The sequence below is a fragment of the Dipodomys spectabilis genome, unplaced genomic scaffold (genome assembly GCF_019054845.1).
Source record: "Dipodomys spectabilis isolate Male_0828 unplaced genomic scaffold, ASM1905484v1 ptg000147l, whole genome shotgun sequence".
NCBI lineage: Eukaryota > Metazoa > Chordata > Mammalia > Rodentia > Heteromyidae > Dipodomys > Dipodomys spectabilis.
In genome coordinates, this window is record NW_024870824.1 from 4,533,276 (window position 1) to 4,545,688 (window position 12,413).

At 39.0% G+C, this 12,413-nt stretch overlaps 1 protein-coding gene across 3 annotated transcripts in view; it reads right to left on the bottom strand.

The window, feature by feature from the left end:
• The window catches only part of Epb41l4a (erythrocyte membrane protein band 4.1 like 4A), a 238,135-nt gene that overhangs the window by 79,965 nt on the left and 145,757 nt on the right, over positions 1–12,413 (bottom strand). The gene's annotated exons all lie outside the window — the stretch shown is intronic.

Below are 12,413 nucleotides of genomic sequence, written 5' to 3' on the forward strand. Positions count from 1 at the left end.
GGGCAGGGGATCATTGAAATGATTTGTCCCCCACTTTTTAACAAGGAAAGAACATTTATATGCATGAAATTCCTCCTAAGTGCAATTGGAATGGTACTGTCTAACCGAAGAGCTACTTGTAAAATGAAGAGACAGGGTGGAAACAAAGCCAACACACTCAGATTACAGTAAAGCTGTCTGGAATTCCAAAATTATAGGAGGATGAAATTTAGGATTATTCTCAGGTGTTTTTTTTTTCTTGGTTTTTTTGTTTGTTTTTGGCTCGAATGCTTCTAACTATTAAAATACAGCAAATGGGAAAGCAGCAGGGGGATTTGGCTGGTGAGGGAATGGACACTAAGCAAAGGCTGAGTGGGTTGGGGTACCTAGGGAATGCAAATTGGGCTGCTTAGTTCTACTGACACTGGATATCGCACTGGGCATAAACAAGAGGGCTCAGGAAGGGAGAGCAGAATGTTAATGGAAAAGTGGCAGCAAAGTGCTGTGGGGGTGCAGAGAAGGGGGCAAAACAAGACAAAGGTCAAACGGTCAAATGGCTTGAAAGATCACTGCATTTCATGGTGACTTTTGTGAAATGAGTAGAAATTTTAAAATTAGAGATGAGGAAGCGAAGTCAATGAATTCACAGGAAGATATCACATGTTTCTTGCAGGACAAGGTAGAAAAACCCAGGATTCTGTCCAGAGATGAAAATATTCAAAGAATAATCTGTTTTCCTTTAAAATAGATACGATATATGCATAGTAGTAAAGCAAAACTTTCCAAAGTTGGTGCATAATGACTGACACAAGTCAATCTCCCTTCTACCACTGTCCCAAGTCCCTTCCCGAATCTATTCTACCACAATTTCTATTACAGGGCATTAGATAATCCTAAACATAATACATAGGCCACTCACCTAAAACTAAGTCTGCTTGTGAAGGCATTCTACCAGAAAAAAATTGTCAAGACAAAGAAAGAACACAGACAAGCTGTCCCTCCCTCCCCAACCACCACATTCCTCACACACAGAGATTTGGCCACCATCCCCTCTCTCTCTGCAACAGGATGTACCAGGTGTCACAGGACACACTGAGCATTACCACTGTAAGAAATGATGGCCACAGATAACTTGTCTGGAACACATAAACTTTCATATTTCAGCAAAATCACTCATAGATAAGGTATAATTAAATACCAAATACAAATTGTCAAAAGAGGAGGAGAAACTTAAAAGCTTTCAATTTTCAATACAAAATGAGATCTATCTCCTCCAAATCTCAAGCTCCCATTGGGCTGGTTTTCACTTTCCCTTTCACACCAATGTCTGTATTCTTTTATTTTTCAAGTAGAAACTGGTCACAGTTTAATTCTTAATACACATTCTTAAGCTACCATCACTTAATGGAAGGATAAAAGGCACTTTTTAATTCCAACCAGAATTAGGCTTTTCTGTTTCTTTAGGTACAAAATAAAGGAAGTAAAGAGCCTCCCACAGGTCTCTTAATTCTTTCTGCCACGAGCAAATGCAAGTATGAACTCATTCTCTATTTACAGGGCTTGAAGACAAACTGCCCACTTTTCCTCTCATTATTGGTGGAGAGATCCAAATGCCAAAAGGAGAATTAACATAAGCAATATAGAAGCCAGGTATTCTGAATAAATTCTGTATACTTTTGCCACACACACACAGTAACTGTTGGCATGAATGAACTGGCAGGACATTTTACATGTCTCTTTCCACCCCACCCCTCCCTTGTTAAGCCTTTTCCAAATAGACATGGCCCTTAGCATATTTCCACTCACTCAGCCAGAGATGAGCAGCTGCTTAGCTAAAGAAGCTCATCACACAAAAAAAGAGAAGCTCATCACAAGCCATTGCTAAAGTACCTTGCTGTCCAAATGGCCAAGGCTTGCTTTTTTTGCAAAATTATTCAAATATCTTTATAGCTATGGTCATTTCAAGCCAGAAGCAAAGCTATTTTCTGAATGTACTTTTTAATTTTATCAATGAATCATGCTAAGGCTTTTATAATTCAGATATCTTGTGAATATCACTGTCTCCTGAGTCTTTATATACACTTGATCAAGCCTTCTTTTTTTTTTTTTTTTTTTTGTCAGTTGTGGGGCCTGAACTCTGGACCTGGGCGCTGTCCCTCAACTCTTCAGCTCAAGCCTAGTGCTCTAACATTTGAGCCATAGCACCACTTCCAGCTTTTTCTGCTTATGTGGTGCTGAGGAATTGAACCCAGGGCCTCATGCACAAAAGGCAAGCACTCTACCACTGAGCCACCTTCCCAGCCCAAGCCCTCATTTCTATCATTTCTAAGAATCTAGAGGTTATAGAATATCCACCAACTCCCAACTGAACTCCCTCTGGTCAGTCTCTTTACCTGTCTTTGCTGGCTATGATTCTCTTGGCAAGATTAAAGAAATGAATCTACATTTCCCAGCATCTCTCACAAGTACCCCCCCCCCCCCCACACACACACACAATGAAGAGTATGTAACCAACTGCAAGAGGCATGGTCACTCTTTATCCCACTACAGCCCCTCACACAAGCTTATGTTTTTGATACAGACCCTCCCTACCACATGTAATCCATGTACTTTATCTGGTCTCTCCCTACGTCTATTTTGGGAAGCAATCACAGCTGGATGCCCTGCCTTTCTCAGCCTCCCCAATATTTTTTTTAAGGGAAAATGAATTTTTTTTTTATTGTGAAAATACTGTACAGAGGAGTTACAATTACATGGGCAAGATAATGAGTACATTTCTTATCAAACATCGTAGCCTCCTCCTTTGTTTCCCCTTCCCCTCCCTACAGCCTCCCCAATATTAAGGAGATGAATTATTGTGTATTTCACCCACATTCAAAGTCAGGAGAATAGTCAAGGTCCATGTATACCCAAAGTATACACTATGTGGGTTATTATTCAGGAACCAAGGAGATCAGTACTTCTAACAATGATAAGATGCAATCATCATATGAATACTTGAAGATCGACAGCAGACAGGATTCATGTTCCATTGAGGTGGGGGAGGAGGGGGCAGCTAAAGAAACAAGTCCCAAGTATTATGGAACTTTTGCTTTTTTTTTTTTTTTTTTACATTCAATCTATACAAGACTTACACATTTACTATTATGAACTCTTTAACTTACTTTAGGCATGGGTGGGAAAAAATAGATGCCTAATAAATGACTACAACAATGTTCTTCTTAATTACTGACAAAGCAAGCAGTGAAACAAGGTGGGGTGGGTGTATTCTTTAACTGGAGATACCAAAAGAGGTATTTCTGTATTTTTATCTTGTTGCCTATAGGCAACAAGTTCAAATTCAGCTAACCAATTCAGTGCTTCCTCAAAACAAAGCTACTAGCTTTGTTATTACCTGGGAAGAGTAGGTCAGAAAGCAATTTTGGAACACTGAAGATATATTATTCTTACAAGCTTTGTAGTTGCATAATGCTCTCAGAGAATAGTTCTTATGAGTATCTTCTAATAGTGGCCTAAGAGGTTCTGTGGTCCATAAACATGGGAAATGATGGCTATACCTTTTCACGTTTTAATGTGGCATTGTGCTCCATGACTCTCCATTAGCTGGAGAGGTAGTGGGTTGTTTTACTAATTAATTTGGACTCAAAACTGTTTTCCACAGAAGTGTATTTTAAATACTCTAGTTTAGAAAAGATGGTGGTACGTATAAATACTGTTCTATACATGTACGTACACGTATCAGTTATTAAGTTCTTTTGAAAATACAAATACATTTTAACTGAGAATCACTGAACACTTCAGCATCACTTAAGAAAATAAAATTAGTTTCCAGTCTGTAAGTGCATTTCATAGTAGAAATAAAAACAGGAACTGGGTACCAGTGGCTCATACCTGTAATCTTACCTACTGAGACCAGAGGCTGAGATCTAAGGATCACAATTTGAAGCCAGCCTGGGCAGGAAAGTCTGTGAGACTCTTATCCCTAATGAATAACACCCCCCCCCCCCGCCCCTCCCCGCCCCCGTTAAAAAAAAAAAGCCAGAAGTATTGCTATGGCTCAAGTGGCAGAATACTAACTTGAGCAAAACAAGTTCAGGGGCAACGCCAAGGCCCTAAATTCAAGCTCCAAGACCAGCACAAAAGAATAAGTACAAACAAGAGAAATATTATAGTATTGTCAGATGTGTGGATTTGAAAATACATAATAAATGGATAATCATTTTCTGGATGAATAAGTTAATTTGTTGATAGATAAATTTCCTCCTAGTTCAGTGAACATAAATTACAAAAGGCAAAGGATGTGTTAGATTATGCTGCTTCTCCTCTTATTTCTTTTCCTCCACAAAATTCAAAAAGAGAATAAGCTCAAGTAAGAGGAGGGTCGTAAACAGAAAGGGGTGAAAGGTGGTGAATATGGTCAAAATATTTTATGTATGCATATGAAAATGGACCACTGAAGCTTTTTGGGACTGCCTTGGAGAAGGGGGAGACAGGAGGAAGAAGAATGACCGAGTCAGTAATTCTCATCAAGATCTATTGTATACAAATGGTTATGTTAAAATGAACCACCACCCCCCACCTTATACAAATTGATGGTAATAAAAAATTCTTCTTTTAAAAAAAAGTAAAAGAAAATGCGAGCCAAAACATTAAATAACAGTTACATCAGATTTCAGGAAACTTTGGAAAACTATTATATTGAGGTTTCTTCCTAATTGAAAGAATTCACAGATGGAAACCTAGGGATCCAGATGGTTTACTTCTGTTACCATTTCTACTCTATCACTCCTTCATCTGCTCTTTAGAGGAACTATAATATTTCCAAATATCAACATTTCCCTCTGATAAATGCAGATTAAATTTTGTTTTTAATGATAATTAAGTTTTATTTCCTTTCTTACAAATGTTAAATAGTCTCATAAATATTGTTATGCTTGTTAAATGAAGGTATATCTGGTTAGGACCCACTGCTACTCAATTTAAACTTTTTTATAGGATGATTTTCATTCCTTCTAAGCATAATTATGAGCAAATACTTTCTGAACAAATGGCTTATGTGTTTTAGTTATTAGGAAAGTCAACAAAACACACCATCTAGTGAAGATCTGGGCTTCCTTCCTGCCCTGGCATAAGATGGTCACAGGACAAGCCTGGCGAGAACAAGGTGATCCCACAGGACTTCCTGTGTAAGATTCCAGTTGTTCAGAGGGCACACCACCAAAACAGTCCCCATGCAAAGGCATGGACTGGGTTCCTATTACATATCTGACTTCTCACTGCGTGATTTCAACCTCTCAACAACTCTGTAAAAGAATTCTCATTCTGCAGATTTAAAAATGTAGATAAAATGGTGCTCAGTGAATTGTCCAAAGTTAGATAGTAAAGAGAGCCCTGGACTTAAACCATGTTACCTGACCAGAACCCTAGTAGTTTATCACAAGAATTTCAACCAAACACCAGGACACAAATATTTCTAAGAATAGTTGGAGGAGGGCAAGTATTAAATCTATAGTTCTGGTATTTTCATATGGTATAGGTGGAAATGCTAAATGGTACTACTATGGGAGGAAAGTAGGACAGGGAGATGAATACAGAAATAACAACAAAAAAACAACGTACATATGCACTTACCCTCTGACTAAGCAAAACCACTCCAAGGAACTTACTACACAGACTCGTCTCTAAAAATATATATGTATGGTTGTTGAATGAAGAAGAAAGTATAAATGCAAGATATTGAAATCTACCTAAGTATTCAACATACATAATTGGTTGAATAAAGTAGGGAATCTATACTCAATGGATCCTGCAAAAAAACAAAAATGAAGGGCCAGTGGCTCAGTGGTAGAACTTGCCTTTCATATGCAAACGTTGGATTCAGTGAAAAGGAGAGAGAAAAGGAGCCAGAGAAGAGAAAAGAAAGGAGGGAATACGCAATAAACTGATAAGAGAAAAAGATGGGAGAAAGATGCAAAGGACTTTATATGTATGCAACTTCCAGAAGAAAGAAGAAAAAGAAGAAAAAAATGCTTCTGTGTATAAAAAGAAACACAAGAAAGATAAACTAGAAAACAGCAAAGATTCACATCTACAAGGAAGGGAGAAAAACAGTCCTGAAGGAACATGACACTTCTCTGAGTGTGTCTTTGTTGTCTAGTTTGACTTTTGCATTCATGCTAATCTTTTACCTATTCAAAGTGTACAACTAAGCAAGTAAGAATGTGAAAGGAAGGGAACCAGAACTGAACATTAACTGAAACAAATAAACTTAATTGCATTTTGAGTGAATAAACAGCCACAATAATGAGGAAGGAAGGAAGGAATGAAAAGAGAAAAGGAGGGAGGAAGGGGGAAAAGGAGAGATGGAGGGAGGGTGGAAGTTTTGAACACAGTACAGTAGAAGCTCTTAGTCTTGGCAACATAGTGTATGTGGGTGAAAGAACTGCAAATAATTTTAGTGGTTTAGCCAAAGTGGTTCTGAAATTTGATATGCATTTTAGATCTAAGTGAATGAGTCAATGTGTTACTGTTACTGGGAGCCAAGATTCTCATGGTCAAAGAAAGAACATAAAAACATGAAATGAAAGAAGGCAAGAAAGAACCCTGTGGATATGAGGTATGTTGTGAACTCAGTATTTCTAAAATATGCATGAGTATGTGTATGTTCAGCTTCACATGCACAAATGTATGCATTTGTGTTTGTAATTATGTGAAGTGTGGGCTAAGCTTGTATATAAGCATAAAGATTGCCTCGTGCTGTCTACTTGAAAAGGGTAGGTGGCCAAATTCTCCCAGCAGTAATGACTACACCCAGCACAGAGACTGCAACCATTCCCCACACAAATGAACCAGGGCTCCTTAGAGACATGGCTGATACCAGGGTAGGAGAGAGATACAAAATGCACCTGAAATACCATACTATATCAAAAGGGAAGAAGTACACAACTAATGATGGACAAAAATCTAAAGGGCACAGGGACTAAAGGGACTTCTGTTGACCACATCTAGAACAACTTGCAAATAAAAAGTTAGGCACATCAAGCAGAAAAGGTCAGATAATGTGATGTTAGGAAAATGAACCCTTAGATATGTATTTAAATGTTTTTTTTTCTTTCATGCATTTGTTTCTAACACATTTATAAGATTATTTCTTTGTTGCTTTGTATGTCCCTCCCCCACAGTATAACCCCTGCTTTCACTATATTTTGTCGGTATAATTTGTGGAGGAGAAGGTAAAAAACAAGTCATTTAAGGATACAGGTGGACTCGTTGCAACAATGAGAAGTACAAGTTGTCATGTCGAAAATGAAATTTACAACTTTGGGGGGGGGGAGGATTGAGTGGGGGGCGGGGGGAGGCTGGGAAGGGAGGTGAAGGGTAAACAAAGGAGAAGGCTGCAATTCTTGATAAGAAATGTACTCATTATCTTGCCCATGTAATTGTAACCCCTCTGTACAGTATGTTCACAATAAAAATAAAAAAAATAACAAGTTAGGCACAGTAATATATCAGAAACCATGAAAGGCAAGGATTAACAAAGGAGGATGGCTATGGTGGAAGCATAGTTTGTATGTACAAAAACAAAACAATGAAACCCACTGAAATTGCTTGAAGGAAGGTAGGAAGAGGAAAATAAAGAGGAAAAGGGGGCGGGGGTGTGCCTGATAGGAATACATTGTAAACATCCATGGAAATATCAGAATAAAATCCCTTTCTGTATAACTAATATAGGATGATATGAGTGAACTGAATGGGGAAGGAGGGAGGGAGGGAGGGAGGGAGGGAGGGAGGGAGGGAGGGAGGGAGGGAAGGAGGGAAGGAAAGAAGGGAGGAAGGAAGGAAGGAAGGAAGGAAGGAAGGAAGGAAGGAAGGAAGTCAGGCAGGCAGGCAGGGAAGGAGGGAAGGAGGAAAGGAGGGAGGGAGAGAAGGAGGGAGGGAGGGAAGGAGGGAAAAAAGGGAGTAAATGGGTTAACATCTTCCCATGGTACATAAGACTGAGGTCTAGAATTCATCCAGTATGAGACCAGAATCTGTGACACAAACTACTATAAACTACTAACTACCCTTGTCCCCCATGTCCATAACAATACTGCTTCAATTTCTCGTCTTTCCTGTCTAAATTCTCAGCACAGCCATCAGAGAACTGAATCCTGATCTGGAAGACCTTATACAATCAATGTGCATTTCATTGTCAAATATGGTGGCCACCATGCACAAACTGTGAACGGACTCTCAAATGTTACCCCTATTCCTGTCTCTTATCTTTGCCCAGAGCTAAGGTATCCTCATAATGTGAACACATATTCTCATAATGGGACCTGGGGTGATTTATATTCTCTGAAGTTAATCACCCTTCCCATACTGTCATATTTCCAGCACCATGAAAATAAGTAAAATGATAATGCCCTCTATCCTAAGTCTCATAGGGTGAATTCCTTACTTCTAATGTGTCCTCTTAAAAAGCCACTGTATAATTATGAAAATCAGGAATTTAACACTGCTTTCGCTACCATCATGTCATTCTCAGACATGCTCCAAGTTTTAAGGATTACCACTGCTGACCTTATGGTCTGTCCAGAAAGGTCTGTCCAGAACCATGGCACTGAGCTGCTGAATCTCTAGACCACATGCTGAAACGGTTTCTAGGTCTCTTGATGATAGTTCATTGTCTTTAAAAGTTTCTGGGTAATCTTCCTTAGAAATCCCATAAATTGTATGTCCACTATTTTCTCATGATTAGGTTTAGATAGCAGTTTGTGGGGATTTTTTTGTAAAGATTATCATAGCAGCCTGCTATGTCCTCAGAGAACTGTATTGTATCTATCCTAGTATTATTGCTGTTAAATTTGATTACTTGGTTATGATACTGTCTTATACTTTCCAACACAATAAATTTAATAACTATCATATGCCAAAAATAGATAAATAAATGAAAGAAGTTCTGTTTGCAGTGGAATCCCAAGGGCTGGGTGATAAATACAGAAGGAGTGGGGAAGCTAGACAATCAGCTCTGTGCAATTAGTTTAGTAAAAGATCAGATCAGGCAAGAACTCTCAATGAATGTTAAATACACAAGGAAACTCTGACAGGGAGTGCAATATTTACCCTGGTTGTCTGTATCTCCTCCACAGACTACTCACTAGCTTCAAGGGAAGAAAATAACAACAACAACAACCATATATAAAAACCAGGAACCACATAGTGGAGAAATCAGGTAATACTGTGACCACATAATCAAACTTATTAGCCAATAAGGGTAACACATTGCTATCATGTGCCTCCCAGTGCAGCTAGACAGCATGGACTTTGGTGTGATCACAAGGGGAAATAGAGAAATAAAAGTTAAATTTTAAAAAAAGAAATGAAAAGCTTTCTACTTTAGGACTGGATTCCTTTGAAATGTCAATATATAAAACAAAGAACTTCTATGCGAATGTTCCAGATTAAAGAAGGCTAACTGAATTCTATACTATTTAAGGAGATGCAATGAGGACATTTTCAGGTCAACCAACAAAACTGGAGGAGAGTTGATAGACAGTAAAAGTGTGATATTGATATGAATTTATTAAGTTGATTAACGACACTGAGGTGCTACCAGAGAGCAATCTTATTCTTGGGAAATACATACTACAGTCTCTAGGGTCTATTATATGGATAGCTTACTCTCACATGGCTTAGAAAAGAATTGGGTGTGAATGGAAAGAGAGAGAACAACTTATTAAGGCACGGAGTAAAATGTTAGAGAAAGTAAATGTGGAAGAATTGGACACATTTTCTTTGTAATATTTGGAATTGGACACATTTTCTTTGTAATATTTGAGCATACTACTTTTTTATAAATGTAGGATTATTCTCAAATTAAATATATATGTGTGTGTGTATATATATATCTATATCTTATAAGCTCTAGTGTTATTTTGAAATGTGCAGGAACCCAACACTTACTTAAGCTGATCTCTTAGGCTCATTGACCAATGGTAGCAAGTTCTTGCCACCATCACTTCCTGTGTCCTTGCCCCAAAGCAGACCGGAGAGTTCTGCCAAATGGGTCTAATTACTTATGGCAGAGTTGCCAGGAAACTTTTGGTCCTATGCCCTGTCATGCTGAGTAAGTTTAGCTAAGGCAAGTCTCGGGATGCACTGTCCATCAAGTAATTACAGTACTATTTACTCATCCTTAACATTAATTTCATAAATGAGCTTACTACACATGCCAAGTTATGGGCTTAGAGTGAGGAATGGCATACTTTCCCTGATGCCAAAGCCAAGAAAATAGTGTATGATCCACAAAACCATTCAATCTGCTACCATCAGAAGTAATATTATCTCCTGCATGCCTTCTACATCTACCCACTTGCCTCCCTCCTTCCAGTGAGGTCTCTCACCACATCCCCTTGCTCAGTAGACTATTTCCAGCCTCATACCCTTTGTTCTCAGTGTCTGTACTATTCTACTTTGCAGCCTGAGTCCACTCAAAAGGCTAGAGACTGCTGTGACACTCAGTTCCCTATAAGTCCTCAGGTCCATCAGCAAAAGTCAAGACCAAGTACATGCCCACAAGTACGAGAGGCCTTCTCAGAGAAAGTTCAGACCTAGCTAGCTATCATACTGACCCCCATTAGCCTTCTACCCCATCATCTGTGAAAAGGCAGACAAGGAAACTCAGCCTTCAAGTCTTCCAACACTCACAGCCCATAGCTTTATCATGCATCTTACCTATGTTTATGTCACTCAACCCCAAATGTTGCTCAGCATATTATCTTCCCAGAGCTCCTGGTCTGTTCCCCTCTCTACCAATACCCAATTCCATTTATGCCCTCTGGAATTCATGGCCTCTCATTAGCAAATTCCCAACCTCTACAGTCTGTTCTCCTTCCTTTGTCCTCATACTCTTGCAAAACTGAACCTGACTCTCCCTGGCAGATACAGCTTCCACACAGGCCTCCCCAGAGGTGCTACACTTTTTGTTTCTGCTGATCTCCCATCGCTGGGCATGAAAGTGAATCCTCCCTGATCTCTAGTGCCTCTTTCAGAAAACCCTCTCTCCTTCCCCTGAGACTCCTAGCTTATGCCACCTACAGACTCTAAGGGCGGCTGTCATACTTCAGTTCATTCCTCCCCCCTTCCCGCCCTACACCTCCTAACCTTTCTGCCAGATACATCCCCATTCCTATCCTCCAAAGAGCTGTCTGTACTTAACTTCTGTTCTCCTTTTTCCTGTTACTTCTCTTTTCTGGATATGCATCGATTTATTTTTCATTCTCCTAGTCATAGACTTCTATAGTATTTCTATTTTTTTTTAAAATTTTTACTTAAGTGTAGCACAGAATATCATGTCTCCTGCATTCTTCTGGAGTATACATTCCTCAGAGGAGAACTGCTAGGTTGAACTCAATTTTCTACTCCAGTGAAACTAGTGTTGTCATTTCTAAATTTAGGAGTGCCTTCACAGTCCTGATCTTATTGGATGCATGTCAATACCATGAAATTTCCTCAACATAAGACTTTCCTTCTACCTCAGTGCTGATCTCCACCTTTTTTGATGCCCTCTTTTCTCCTTGGTGGTCCTGTCCCTTATGGGCTTTATATCCCCTTGTGACTTCAAGTACCCATACACACTAATGATTCTCAAACATGTATATTCTGCTCAGAACTTGGTCCTGAAGTCTGGACTTATAAGGCAACTTCTGATCATTTCTCCACTTAGATGTCTCAGAGACATTTTAACTTCAACAAACTCACAGCAGGACTCTTGGACCTTGCAGATCAAGCACCTTTCAGTCACCAGGACTCTTTCCCCTACCTCCCCACAGCCAGAAAACCCTGGTGGCTAAGTATAGAATCCAAGAACTTTTTAGTACTTTGTTACTACCCTGTTAAGAAACAGCCTCTTTTTTGGGGGGGCAGGCCTTCATTAAAGATTGAAGACTAAAGACTGGGTGCTGTGGCTCAAAATTACAGGAAATAAGGAGGACTGAGTTCAAGACCAGCCTGTACAAAAAGTTAGCATAGAGCTTATCTCAACAAATAAGGCAAGCCTGGTACACCATATCTAGAATTCTAGCTAAGCAGGAGGTAGGAGGATCAATCCAAGACAAAAAAAAAAAAAAAGGAAGATATCTGAAGTATGTCTAAAGCCAAAGGGCTGGGGCCATGGCTCAAGTGGGTCAGTGCTTGGTTAAGAGCATGAAGCCTTGAGTTCAAAATAAAATAACTAAACAAATCACAGAGTAAAGACAGAATCACTACCATCACCAAGGATGACTTCTATATGTAAATCATTACTTCTAGAGTGTTAATAATAACAATAAATGTGAAATTTACATAGCAGAGGAATAAATTATTTTCACTTGAAAATGATATTATTATATTGCTATGGAAGTTTATGAGAACCAAATTTAAAAACTCTTGTCTAGAACACAGGAATTGGGCAA